This window comes from Callorhinchus milii, unplaced genomic scaffold, assembly GCF_018977255.1.
Source record: "Callorhinchus milii isolate IMCB2004 unplaced genomic scaffold, IMCB_Cmil_1.0 Scaffold2, whole genome shotgun sequence".
NCBI classification, from domain to species: Eukaryota; Metazoa; Chordata; class Chondrichthyes; order Chimaeriformes; family Callorhinchidae; genus Callorhinchus; species Callorhinchus milii.
In genome coordinates, this window is record NW_024704743.1 from 34,225,614 (window position 1) to 34,240,396 (window position 14,783).

General features: G+C 41.1%; 1 long non-coding RNA gene across 1 annotated transcript in view; it reads right to left on the reverse strand.

Moving 5' to 3' along the window:
- Window positions 1-755: 755 nt before the first annotated feature.
- LOC103184553 overlaps window positions 756-14,783 on the reverse strand; it is a 70,418-nt gene continuing 56,390 nt past the window's right edge. The window contains exons 2-4 of the long non-coding RNA XR_006084839.1: window positions 13,163-13,303; window positions 5,775-5,867; window positions 756-931 (exon numbers count right to left, since the gene is read on the reverse strand). This is a non-coding gene — a long non-coding RNA (uncharacterized LOC103184553). The remainder of the gene's footprint in view (window positions 932-5,774; window positions 5,868-13,162; window positions 13,304-14,783) is intronic.

A 14,783-nucleotide genomic window follows, 5' to 3' on the forward strand; every position in this document is an offset into this window, starting at 1 on the left:
ATGAAGGGTCGAACAGTCGGCTGCCAGTATGTGAATAGAAACCCAACACTGAAAACTGTTCAATGACCCTTCAGTTTCTCAGATAAAGGAATATAGTAAAATAACTGACTGTCAAGCACAAATTTGTTTAGATAAAATATGTTGTTAGAAATTCAACTTTAGTCAGGTTTGCTGAGTCAAATCTCATTTCAGAAGTCTCGAACTCAGTTCCTCTTTACTAACATTGCTGTGTTGTCAGAGGTGCCATCCTTCAAGTGAGACGTTATACCGAAGTTCCATCTGCCTATCCAGGTGGATGTTAAAGATCCTATGGCAATATCAGAAAAGAGAAGGGAGTTTCTCCTGGTGTCCTGGCCAACACGCCCCAAATAAAATTGGTCTCTCACTCCTTGGCTGTTTGTGGGCATTGCTATGTGCAAATTGCTGCTGTGTTCGCCCACAGAATACACAGCTACACCATTTACAGTATATCCTGCAAAGCACTTAGAGACATCTCATCAACATGGTAAGGTGCTATATCAAATGCAATGATTATTTTATTTGAATTGAAAAATGGGTCAAAAGTCACATATAGAAGATGGTAAAGATAGGACTGGTAAAGGAGAAATGGTCATGGTTTTTAAATGTCCCTGGGTTTTTATTTTCTCTCCACATTTCTTTGGGGCCTAATACTACATACAATTCACCCAGTGAGAAAATAAACAGTCCAGGAAACCTGCCCTTGGGCCTTTCCAATGTGCCTTGTGACCAGGGAACTAGATGGCAGGGCTTTGACTCATCATCTGATTTCTTCATTCTACTGAGGAAGTGGTTCACTTCCACTCAGCGATTTCTCTCTCCCAGCTGCGTTCAGAAATTCATCATGTTGCTTAAGAGTACGTCACTGGTGTTTCATTTTTCTTGTTCTTTATTTGAAATGATGAGACATGATCTAATACAGTCCATTAGAAAACATTAGTTATCCTTCCATTGCATCTAATCAAATCTGCTTAACATTATAAATTTACCCATTGCATAACCTGAATTCACATTCTTCCTAGATGTACAAAATGTATGTTGGCAATTCATAGAATAGTAACTCAAGCACAGAAGGAGGACACTTGGCTCATTGAGCTACAGTTACTCTATTCCTAATTTTCTGCACTTTCCCCAGTACCTTTTTAAACTCTTCAAATTTGAATGACATGAATAAAGATGTACAATCTGTGGAAAGCACTGGAGGCACATGGACACTATTCTACCATTATAAACATTTCTAAGTTTCCCATTCCAGAATTTTGTTAAGAATCGGCGAGACATTTCACTACAAAACTACAAGAACCTGTCAATGCAATCTAAATAAACACTTTGTATATAGCACATTGGAATAGTCAAGTTACAGAAGTTCAAATGATGACACTGAATATGTCTTACGAGCACTTTGACTACAAGGATTTCCAAACAATATGGTGAAATGGATATGGTGTAATATCTACACTTTATCATGTGCATTGAATATACTATGGTACTTAAACAGGAAAACACTCCCATTACTATTTATTATACTCTGCGCTGACTAAGCAGATACTTAAAAGCCATTACATCAAGCTCTTCATCTTGTTTGTGAGCTGCACACTGACATTTATTGTCATGACATCATCCTGCCTGCACAATAGTTAATTGCAGTCAAATAGGTGATTCCTGTGCCAACGGATTGAGTTGTTGAGGTCTTATAAATGGTTATGGATTTAAGACTATAAAGACGGTGGCCCTCACCTCTCGGCATGAAAAGTGGGCTGTGGTTTTGTTGAACATCGTTTCTGAATATCCAGAAATTTCTTTCATAGCCTGAAATTTATCATGTTTTTAGCCTTAAAATTGAAGATCTGTCAGAATTGTGGAAAATTCTTAAAGTTAGTCTTATTTTGGAAAAGGGGTTTTCGTAGTTCTTAACATACCTCTCCCACATCCCTTCTAGCACTCCTATGGATGTACAAGTACAGTCTAATGTTTAAGGCTGACAATTTCCTGGTCTTTATGGCTCAGTGTATTTAACAACAACAACTTGTAGGGTAGCATCCTGGAGCGCTTCTGGAACACGGAGAAAGTAAAAGTAGTTTCAAGTTGGATCAGAGCACTGGAGGTTTTCTAATTTCATTTTCAATTATAGCAACATAAACTGCACTGTATGTACATGGCAGATGTAATAAATAAAAATATTAATCCTCGCATTTGATATTGCGCCTTAACACATCGTTGAGACATCTCAAAGTGCTTCTAAGAATATATTGTAAAGTGGATTGACTATATTTTGTGGGTGAAACATGCAATGTAATGACAACTACGTGCACAATTTCTTTGTTTTGGTTTGGAAGATTTGAGAATTGGATCCTTGGAGAACTGAACTGAATCACTTCTAAAGTTCTCTTACAGATAATGCGATGAAATGCTGTATAATAAAACAAATGAGATATGGTTGTGAGGTTTTAGATTTTACTTTAATTGCATTATGAAGCAAAGAATTACTTGTGCCATGTGAGTTTTATGCTATATATGGGGAGGACAGGATAGCTTGTCTCTTGAGGCACCACATATCTACCTCATTTTAGCATGTAAAATTAATTTTTTCTCTTAAAATTGAAAGTTGTCGAAAATTGTGGAAAATTCAAAAATTAAGGCTTAATTTTTTAGCTGCTTTTCCCTAATCATTTGTAAAATTTTGGCTTCCAAATTAAGACACAATTTCAGAATTGTCTACAATTCTGCACAACTTAAAATTTTATGGCAAAGGTTTTTTGAGACGAGGTGGAATTTTGGGTCTCTGTTCACTCGCATTCAAAGAGCAAATTCCCCCAAGATAATGGAAATAACAGTTATATGTATACTCAGTCAAACAAACAGTAAAATACACAGACTGAAACAGAAATACACACTCAAACGAGTGCTGTAGCTCAGTGGATAGAGCACTGGCCTTGCAAGCAAGACCTGGGTTCGTTAGCTGGCCGGTCGAAACCTTGGGCAAGTTTCCTTACTCCACACACCTGGTAATAATCCCTCAAGAAAAAAAATAATAAATTGGTCACTTCAACTCATGACTGTTTGTGGGACACTGTTGTGCGCAATGGGCTACTGCGTTTTGCCCACAAATATACAGTCAATTCACTTTACAGTATATTGTGTGAGGCGCTTTGAGACGTCTAGAAGACATGAAAAGCCCTATATCAAATGCAAGGATTATTATATTACATACTTAAACAGTGACATAACAACAAACATAACCGTCTGAAAAATGCCATGTGACACAAAAGTTTTATCATTGACTGCTGACTCATTGAAACCAAAACAATTGAGGAAGTGACATCAGTGGTAATGAATAGCGATAAAACAAAGTGGATGAGGCAGTTCATTGTGCTAACGGTTGCCATGCAATTCAAGCCAAATGTAGAACAATGCTATACATGGTTACTTTGTGTTTAATGCATTCAAATATTGCCTCTTGGATTTCAGAAAGAATCTTGCGTGTGTAGTAATGCCCTGAATTTTGGGTACTGTGCACGATCTTAGTCTGGAAACCGATGGCTTGAAATGCAGCCAGTAGCTATGTTGCAGCAAATGCATATGGAATGTAGTTTCCTGGATGGATGTATTTACAATGTGCAATCAGCAGGATGGGTATGGATAAGTCCACCAAGCTCTACAGCTGGAAATCACTGACTTGTCAAATCGCCTACACATTGATACTAGCACTCTGAGACGCTGCCTTGCGTGAATGCAAGTTGTTGTAGTATAGAACCAATCATCTACTTAAGCCAAACAGCAACAGGTGTACTAGTTACTATGCCTAAGCCTTTTATGTCTGCCTCTTCCCCTTTTATAGTTGAATACTCAGTCTAGACTGTGAGCGCAAATTTCTGAAGTTTGTCCTGAGACTTGAACTCATAACCTTCTGACTCAGAAATGAGTACGGTACTACCAACTGAACCAGGTTGTTAATAAGGATAGTATGTTTTTTTGTCAGAATATCACAGTTCAGAGATTGCTGGTGTTCAGTCATTATACTCACCATCAAACTACAACTCACTGTTTTATGAACTGAATGGAGAAAGCATCAGAACGCAAAGAGTTATTTACCGTAAAATTGCAATGACACTGTTCACAATTACAGCAGTAATTGAGATGTTGACTGCCAGAAGCTACTTGAAACGAGCATTTGATGGAATGCAAAGCCTTCCTGTCTCTGTGGAGTTTCAACCAGTTTTGAAACATTTTTTCCTTTTTACAATTGACCTCCTGCAAGTCATCCTAACCTCATTGGGTGGAACTGGATACGCACAATCCTCAGGAGGAACTAAACTTGCATCCCTCCCCCACCATCCCCACACGCACACTATCCTCATGGCTCAAGAAAGTTTTGACTGATGCAGTGGCCTTTTTAAAAAAACATTGTTTCTCGGGATATCTTACAAACTTCCATTCTATGCAACACCCACATGACAAATATTCTTTTCGTGAAGAAATCTAGGATTATCTGATCTCTAATCTCAGGGCATTAGAGTGGGATGGGGGGGGAGGTCACCGTTGAGTTCACCTCAATGCGTTTGGATACTAAGAAGGAAAAACAATTGCTGTTTAGTGACCTCTGTTATAAAATCTGTACCTGTCCAGGACATATTCCATCCTGACCACATACCGTTTCCTCATTTGAATACCCAAGAATCATCACTTTGATAAGTAAGGGACAACCTGTACTCTTAAAGGATAATCTGTGCTCATAGAACCATAACATAGAATGAGTCAAAGTCTTCCGGCCAGCAGAAGGGAAAAGAGGGATAAGAAACGATGTGTGACCTTCTTGGCATCAAGTCTATCGTTGGTACTCTTCCACTGGAGCTAACTAATCTAGGGTGTCAGCTTGACTTCGTTTTTGAGTCAGAAGATCACAATTTAAGTACCACAATAGAACCTTCAGCTCATGGTCAAAGGTGAGATGTTAAATCGAGGTCCTGTCTGCCTATTCAGTGTGTGTGGGGGGGGAAGAGTTAAAGTCCTGGACCCGGTCAAAAATCCCCAGATGAAAAATTGGTCCCTCACTTAATTGCTGTTTGTTGGTCATTGTTGTCTGCCACATTTACCTACAAAAAACAAAGTAACTACTACACTTTAGAGAAAAACATATGCTACACCAAATGTAAGAATTGTTATCACCCCAAATCCCTGCTCTTTTCCCATACCTTATCAGAGTGTTCTTCTTCAAATATCTGTGCTTGTAAGTTCCCTTATAATTGCTGTTTAGCTCCTAGTTTCAATAGACATTTGTGACAGAATATTAGATGTTCTGATAATCTCTGACATACATGGGTATATTACTGACCAATATATATCACAAATGTTGTACATTTAAACTGTTTGTCAGCGTCCAATATATCAGCCAGTTTGAAATTAACCTGTCCTGGATTACAAAGAGTTTTCTAAACCCTCCTTACAATAGTCATTTGATGCAATCATTCATGCTAAAGCCAATTGTAACACTGGCGCTGAGGCGATGTGTTTTCTCTTTCAGTTTCTGTCCCAGTTTACTGCTCAGATTTTAACCTATAGACTTCAGCTTTCATCAGTAATTTTGTTCTTGTTAGCTTTTCTAAAAAGAAACTTCTGAATCTGTCTAGATAATTAATGTAGGTGTATCTCCTACATGAACAGTACTCTGTTGACTACTCTGCACTGAAATATAGGAATAAATTACTGGGCTTTTGGAACACATTATTCTGCACTATGAAATGCACCAGATTTCTTACCATCTGATAATTCTCACCAGGCTGCTGTCAGAGGTGACACCCTTTGGATCAGTTGTTAACCAAGGCCCTGTCCGCTTGTTTAGGAAGGTGACACTATTCGAGAAGAGAAGAGAATTACTTCCAGTAATCTGGCCAGCAATCTTCCAGATTATTATTCACTTCAAAGCTCTTTTGGGGGACATTATTTTGTGCAAATTGACTGCCACTTTTGCCTACAAACACAGTCACTACAATTTACAGCAATTACCTGTGAAGTAGCTTGAGACATTTTGACAATATAGGTGTTATATCAATTGCAAGGATTATGCTTATATTTAATATTTAGTCTTCAGTTGGAATCTTAGCAGGCTCTAAACGTAATTCCTTTGGACCAGTTCACTCGATAGGACTGACAGATTTTTTTCAAACTAAAACTTAACATGACACACATTGCGGTACCCATATTTTAATCAGTTCAATCTATCTTTGTGATTTATAAAGCAAGATGTTTGTGGTCACACATTGGAAGACTGTATTTGGAAGCTCGCCAAAAAGCACACCAAAAAGTTAAAGAAAGTTTTTGTTTTTCATTTTCTCTCCTCCCCTCCTTATATTGTTCTGTGTGCTTCATTGCAATGTTGTGCTATAAACTACGTGCAGCATGGGTGACTTGGAAGAAGGCACAAAAGCACTAGCTGGGAATTGGAATAACCCTGTCATTAACCCATTATCCAAACCTAGCACCAATACGTTCAGACTTGGTCAAATGTCTAACACCAAGTCCATTCTAAACATCCTTTTCTAAACAATTATTTTTAAAAAAAAATTAAAATAAAATCAAACTTGAGATTTGTTAAAGCTCAAATCAGGATGAGACCTCAAAAGTCTTCACTACAAAAACAATTACTTGGGTTTATTTATATAGCGCCCTTCACATGGGGTAGTGTCTCGGAGTGCTGAACTTGTTTTGTTCAAGAGACAGAATTGCACTTTTAGATTGCAATGAGACCCGGAATAGGCTGACCGCACTGCAATGCCCTAAAATAATTGAACATTCTGGTTTAGGGTAGCATTCATCTCCATGTAAAACCTCAGGCTGATATCTGTGTAACACAGCAAGCAGAGGGGTAAAAAAACACTGGACATCTCCATGACTCTTGGAAGATGGGTAAACCCAAAACAAAAAAGCACTGATGGAATATTGCCCCAGCAAGCCATTCTTCCTGAGAAAAGTGGTACAATGCGCACGCTACAAGAGAATTAGACAAAAAGCAAGCTCCTGCTGAAACAATTAAAGCATAAACTTTATGAGGACAAAATACCTTAGAACCAGAAGATAATTAACGTAACTTTGTTATTTGTAGGAATGTTAACTACCCCATGTGAGATGGGTATGAATATCCGAGACTGTACAGTAACTCACATGTGTTTGGACAAACTACATCTTATTTGTGTAATGCAAACCACAATGCAAACATCCAGCAATACGTCCAATACATTATTATTTGTTGTACTTCATCTTGAATCATAATCATAGAATTGTACATGAGCAACAACTTGCATTCATATAGCGTCATTCGTGTAGGATAATGGCTTGGACATTTCACAAATGTCGGGTATATAAATAGAGTGTATTTAAAGAGAGATAGGGAGGGGGTGAGTGAGCAGTGAGATGGAGGGGTGAGACGGAACGAGTTCCAGAGGTTAGGGGCATAGAAGCTGAAAGCACTCAGAGACTGTACCCCTCATGAAGGATGCTAGATAAATACAAATTATTATTGTTGGTGTTAAAAGATCAGGCAACAATAATGGTGTTCATGGGCCAAGCACAGAGCATAGAGGGTGAGCAGGGGAATGGGTAGAAGATTAGTAAGAAAGGGACCCATCATTTGACCCATCATGTCTTTGCCAGTGTTCTGAAAGAATGATACATTTAGTCACGCTCTCCTACCCTTTCCCCTCCTTTAATATTTTTATTTTACAAAAAAAGTGTACAATTCTCTTTCAAAAGCGTTCATGGATTGTGCTTCCAACCACTGATTTTCATAGGCCTTTCCAACCCTGAATAACCCTGTGTAGGTAAAAAAAAACAGTTCCCTTCATTTTCGGCAATGATCTTAAATTTATGCCCTCTGGTTATCGATTCACTAGTTTTAGATTGCACAGGGAGTGATGTATTGCACAGGTGCAGCGACAGCACTAAGGTATGTAAGCATACTAATCTGACCTGGTTAAATCTTAGGTGTGCCGTTTGGAGTAAACTTCAAGTGGGCTGTTGACGTTTTTCATTGTGAGAACAACTAGAAGAGTGGTACATCACTTTTCATAAGGTTATTGCATTGTGATGCTTCTACTGCGCTCATCTCTTTTGACACAAATTTGGTTGATTTACAACAGGTGGTGACAGATATTGGAGAGAAAAATTACGATCTGCCAAAACAGTTTCAATGACGATGACAATAATAACTTGCATTTATATACAACAACAACTTGGTACCCTCCACACCAGACAGCGCCTCAGAGTGCTTCACAGTAACGCATCCTGGGGCCGAGCCAGTGGGGGGGGGGGGGGGGGTAAAAAGGTGACCAAAAGCGCAGTCGAAAAGAAAGGTCTTCTGCCGAGATCTGAAAATAGGAAGAGAGGGCGTGAGGTGAAGGGAGAGAGGAAGGCAGTTCCAGAGCCTCGGGGCATAGTGGCTGAAGGCATGGCCGCCGATGGTGGAACAGAGGATTCGGGAGACAAGGAGGAGGCCAGACCCAGAGGAACGAAGGCAACGGGTACTGTTTTGAGGAGAGAGGAGGTCAGAGAGGTAGGGGGGTGCAGAGGAGTGGAGGGATTTGAAGACAAGAGTGAGGATCTTGAAGTTGATCCTCTCTGGGATAGGCAGCCAATGCATCCTGGCAAGGATTGGGGTAATCATGGACCGGAGTTTGGTGTGGATGAGAATGCAGGTGGTAGAGTTCTGGATGACCTGGATTTTATGAATGGTAATGGAGGGGAGACCGGCGAGGAGGGTATTTGAATAGTCCAGCCGAGAGGTGACAAAGGTATTGACCAGAATTTCTGCGGCTTTTGGGGTGAGGTATTGGCGGAGACAGACGATGAGTCGGAGGTGGAAGAAAGCGGTGCTGGTGAGGGACTGGATGTGGGGGAGGAAGGATAATTGGGGGTCGAACCTGACGCCTAGGTTGCGTACGGGTTCAGAGAGTTTTAGGGGAAGGTCGGGTAGGTGGAGGAGGTGAGAACTATGCGATGTAAGACGTTGATGAGAGCCATAGAGTATGGCTTTCATCTTATGAACATTTAGCCGAAGGAAATTCACACTCATCCAGCTCCCGATGTCTGACAGGCAGGCTGACAGAACATCAGGGGACTGGGGGTTGCAATGTGAGGTGGAAAAATAGAGTTGGGTGTCGAGGCGCCCTTATAGTGCCCTTCACACTGGACGGTGTCTCTGGGGAGGGAATGCTCCCTTAGCATTCATCTTAGATGAACTCATGCTCACTCTTTCCTCTAGTGACGCACAGAATTGTGTAAAAAGAGTTACAATATCTCAGTGGATCTTGCTCCAGTGCTACTGCAACAGGAAGTCACAAAGCTAGTTTGCTTCTGCATAAGTATGTGGTGACAATATTAAGCCAGGCAGTCTTTCAAAGTGGTGCAATCTACAGGCGCAGACTGAAGCGAACGGCTTCCTTTGGTAGTGGGGAGAAGTGTCATTGCAATCAATGGGTGATCCAAATGGATTAATTCTATTGAAGAACCCTTTGAAGATAAACAACAAAACCTTGCATTTATATAGTACCCTTCAAGCAGGGCATCACCTCGGAGCGCATCAATCTGTCAGCAGTGATCCCCCCCCCCACTCTCTCCCAACCAGAATGTCAAACAGGTGTGAGAAAGATGTGAGACATCATATTATCAGTGGCTGAAACTTTCAAGAAGAGACAAGCAACCTGTGAGGAAGACATTAGACAAGACCTCCCATGTCTGTCAGAGGGTTCTGAGGTTGGATACAGTCTGACAGAACCTGCTCTCCTCCGCCTGGGCAGAGGGCACAGTTGTCAACCTCACCACCTTCCAGCAACTGCTTCCCAGCCTGAGGGACTGACGAGAGTCTGCTCTTCTTGGTTGTGCAATCCATCATTCAGTCACTAGTCACCCATTTGTTCCTGTGTTGTCAAGTATGATGTAGAATCCTGGTGACAGCATGCCTCTTTGAATGCAGTGTGATGCAGCCAGAGTAGTTGTCTAGTATTCCTACACACCAGAGAAGTCACTTCATTGGGCACTGCGAGTTGACGGTTTCTGGGGAGCTGAGCTGATTTATTTTGATTCTTTGTTAACAAGTAGCTCAAGCAAAGATTCACTGAATTGATCGTGCATTCTGCAAGATAAGCCTAGTGAATCCTCGTCGACTACCTGAAATGTTAATGAGGTTGCACCCCTGAAAGTGCAATAAAAATAATAATAATTCTTGCATTTGATAGAGCGCCTTATCATGCCATTGAGGCGGCTCAAAGTGTATTGAATGTACAGAATGTATTGTAAAGTGGCAGAAACTGTTTATTTTGTGGGAGAAACACGGAGCCAATTGCCCACAGAAATGTCCCACAAACAGACATGGATTGAGCGACCAAATTATTATTATTATTATTTTTTTGAAAAGATCCAAAGTCACAGTGCACTTTAGCGATGCTATCTGGGTACTGCTCGTAAAAGCACCAAACTGCCCGTGCAGAGAATATTGCTGAAGGCTCATGTGTTAAGATACGCACAGAACAAGTGAGGTTAGCAGCGCAGTGCCCAAGTGACATCATTGGAATGTCAGTCAGGTATCTGGGCGGCAGGTAATCTCAGCCAAACAGCCTCATGCTTCCCTGAGTTGACAGCAGTAGCTGACTGAAGGGGAGGAGCATTCACATCTGTCAAACAATTAAGCTAACAGAGTGCGATGCAGGAAGGTAGGTTAATTTCGCTTGAGCCTGAAATTGTCAGGTAGTTTAATGGTTCAATGTCCATACTGCACAACCACAGTGTAAGTAAGATCATTCCAGTTTTAATTACTCTGAATTTCATTTTTGGTAATAACTAAATGAACGTGAATGTTTACTTGTCAAAACTCAAGAGTTCTTTTGTGTTGCCTGATTGATTTGCTTATCTATAATAATAATAATCCTTGCATTTGATATAGTGCTTTGCACGTCTTCTAGATGTCCCAAAGCGCTTCACAGAATATACTGTAAAGTGAATTGACTGTATATTTGTGGGCGAACGCAGCAGCCAATTGCACACAGCAATGTCCCACAAACAGTCGTAGATTGAAAATGACCAATTTTTTTTTTTTTTTTTGGAGGGATTATTATTAGACGTGTGGAGTAAGGAAACTTGCCCAAGGTTTCGCCCTGACCTGCCTGGAATTGAACTCAGGTCTCTCGCTTGCAAAGCGAGTGCTCTAACCACTGAGCTACAGGATTCCGAGCTCCTGAGCTCCAATAAAGGTTGTTGCAGAGGGAGCTCTTCTCCCCAGCTACTGTGTGAGTGTGGAGATTAAACAAAGTTCCTGTATTTGTGATGGTCTGTCCCATGATTTTACGAAAAGATCAGTATTCAGTAAGTAAATGTCAAATACTTCTAACCTGCAACGTTTTATTGTTACACAAGCTATCGTCATACAAGTCAATCAGACATCACAAGAGTGATTGATTTAAACGTAAAGTGCTCCCTGTTTGACCAGACAGCGTTGCAGCTCTTGATATATATAATAGAAGTGTACTTTGTTCTCGGGGCTTGGTGGTGTAACACCTTTCAAGTGCTCTGGGACGCTACCCTGAGTGAGCAGCGCTATGGAAATGCAAATAGTTGTAACAAGCTGCGTACCCAATACGCCTTAGATTTGGGCCCTCAATAACCTGCATGGTGAGTTCCTGATCTTGGCCATGGAGTGACAGGCTGGGCAGGAGTTGTCTGTCAGGGAGGGAACATCAGTCAGTAGGTGATTACAGACTCACATAAGAGAATTGGAGGTGGGTGACCTCCTGGAACTCTACATCAGATGATGTTTCATGACAGAGTGGATGTAAGTATGAGTGTGTGTGGGGGGGGGGGGGGGGGGGCGAGGGGGAGATAAATAACAGAACAAAAAATGAATGTACAGGTCTTTACAAGTGAAACGAGAAAAGTAATTAACAACTTTGTAAATATGTATTCTATTTATAAATATATATTGACAAAAAACTGAAAAGATATGAGCAAAGTTATCCATTAACGGCTTCTTATTTGCTTGTAATGTTGGATCGTGATGACTGAAAGAATACAGTAAGTCAAGTGTATGTATGTGTATACAATATACGTGTGTGTATGTATGTGTATACACTGCGTGTGTATGTGCGTGCGTGCATGAACCTATGTAATGATGTGCGTGTATGTGTGTGCCTGTATTCATGTGTATGTATACTGTATGTGAGTATATATGTATGCGTGAATGTGAATATAATGTTTATTTATTTGTGTGTGTGTGCATTTAGGTGTGAATGCATGCATAGGGGGGAAAATGTACAGAATGCAATGTGATCACATATCACTTGTAATACTTCCATGCTATCAGACAGAGCCATTGGGTATGAAAGCAATTTGTAGCTGTGGCAGAGGCAGGCAGGATTTTCTACCACACTGAATCCAGCACAGTATTCCAGGACTGCAGGGGTTTAGGTTCAAAGTCTGATATCATTATGGTTTAAACTCAGTGACATTGGGTATGAAAGCAATTTGTAGCTGTGGCAGAGGCAGGCAGGATTTTCTACCACACTGAATCCAGCACAGTATTCCAGGACTGCAGGGGTTTAGGTTCAAAGTCTGATATCATTATGGTTGAAATAGTGATTCAATGCTAAGACGTTTGTAGCATGAACGAGGCTTGAGAAAGCCTCATAATACGTTTCTACGCTATTAAGGTGAAAGGCAAGGTATCTTTATGGATGTACTACATGCATTGGCGTGAGTCCAACATTGAAAGCAGTCACTTATTAAGTTCTCCTGGAGACTGACAAAATTTTCCTAAGTTATTTATATGCAAAGCATCTGGCCACTGAACGGTCCTAAAACCCCCAGTCCCTTTCTGAAGCTTGGAGATTAGAACCCATTTAATAAAATAGGGAAAAAATATTAATCTGGACACGAGGAACATTTCAGACATGATGCTCCATTTTTACTTCCACTGACAGTCACAACCAAAGCACAATAATCTGTTTGAGTTTATAAATCAATTTAGCCTAAGTATTTTGCTTGTAAAATTCTCTCAAATGTTATTGCTTTTACTTACTTTGCTGGGAGATGTGGGCCCTGAGGAGGCTATAAATGGGAAATAAAGTGCAGAAATAAATTATTTGCAAAGTAAAAGTCCCCTTACCAGCTCTGAGCTGCTGTTGGAAGCTGCATCAATGGCCCAGTGGATAGCGGCTGCAACACTAGGCTATACAGATGGTAAGGTCAGAGGGTTCAGCCTCAGTTGGGACCACAGTATCGAAGAGGCCTTTGCTGGTTTGTGAGCCTGTTTGGATGTCAAATCATAGGATCACGTTTCAGTTTGTCTATGACGCCACTCACATTCAAATAGCCTCTCGACATTCATGGTCAAGGCTCACACACAACTACACAGTGCAGCCCCATTATAATACACATCATTACAGCGTGACCTCACTCATAATGTGGTTCGACTGTGGACCTCAATACTGTACATTTGCACACCTGGCCCGCCGACAAGACTTTAGATACCAAAATGGCTGACTTCTAGGTCATCAGATCGCCAAGAGGTTACTTCCTACTTTACGTATATGTGGCACACACACAGGAAGTGGTGTTGGAGGTGACCTAATGACCCGGGTGGCAGCTACTTTCTATTTTAGGGTGAAATTGGCAGCCACACAGTAAACTGGAAGGCACACAGGGAGTGAGTCAGCCGGCTGGACGTTTGTGAGGTGTGATAGCAGGTGTCACTGTAGATGAGGCAGCCAGTCAGCTCATTCACTCTCTGCACGGCCTTTTCCCACGCTAAAGGAAAAGTTGGCTGACTTCTGGGTCTGCGAGTCACCGGCAATGTTTGCTGCACAGGAGCAGTATGATGTTAATATGAGGCTATTTGGCCCCTTTTCTCTTGTTGGTCTTTGTTTTCCAAGAAGTCATCCATCCTAATCCCAAATCCCTGCTCTTTCCCCATAGCCTCAAATATCCTTCCTCTGCATATGCTTGTCCAATTCTTTTCTAAATGCTCTAGCATCAGCAAACAAAATGGGGAACTCCAATATTGTTAACAGTGACTTGTTTTTAAGAAAAAGGCCCATTTTTATTTTTTCAAAGGCCACTATAGGTTGAGATAAGGGACTTTTAGCTGGGAAACAATTCAGTTCCTAGACTGTAGTTCCCCTTTATTATGGAGAGGTCAGCGGAGATTAAAGCTACCGAGAGCCATTCAACATTAGGTCTTCAAGTCGGTGACTAATTCTGCGCTTCCTAACAGTAGAAATTAAAGTTTGCCCTTAGTGATGTCTTGTTCGATTACTCAAATCAGTTCCTACTTAATCGTCTGGGACTCTCTTGTATGTAAATTTTAAAATGCCACTACCATACTAAAAAGGAAACTGCATGTGTAATTTGCCCTTGGGACTCCAAGACGTTGCAATGAGTCACGGCTACTTCAAATACGTCCATCAATATAAAAGATAACAAACTGGTGGAATACTTCATTTTCAATGATAATGAGTATTTTCTCAGACGCCGACAGCATCACCATCCATGGTTACACACTCCATCTTGCTAAACCAGTCCAGAACCTTAGCATCTTGTTTGACCTTCAACTATCGTTCCTAGCCCAAATCTGTGCTATGATCCGCTCTGCTTTCCCCCACCTCCGCAACATCACCCAGCTCCGCCACTGTCACACTCCAGGCCGCCGAAACCGTCATACACGCTTTCATTACATCGAGGCTTGATGATGCAAACTCGTTGTTTGTCGGCCTCCCCAACTCCTCCAT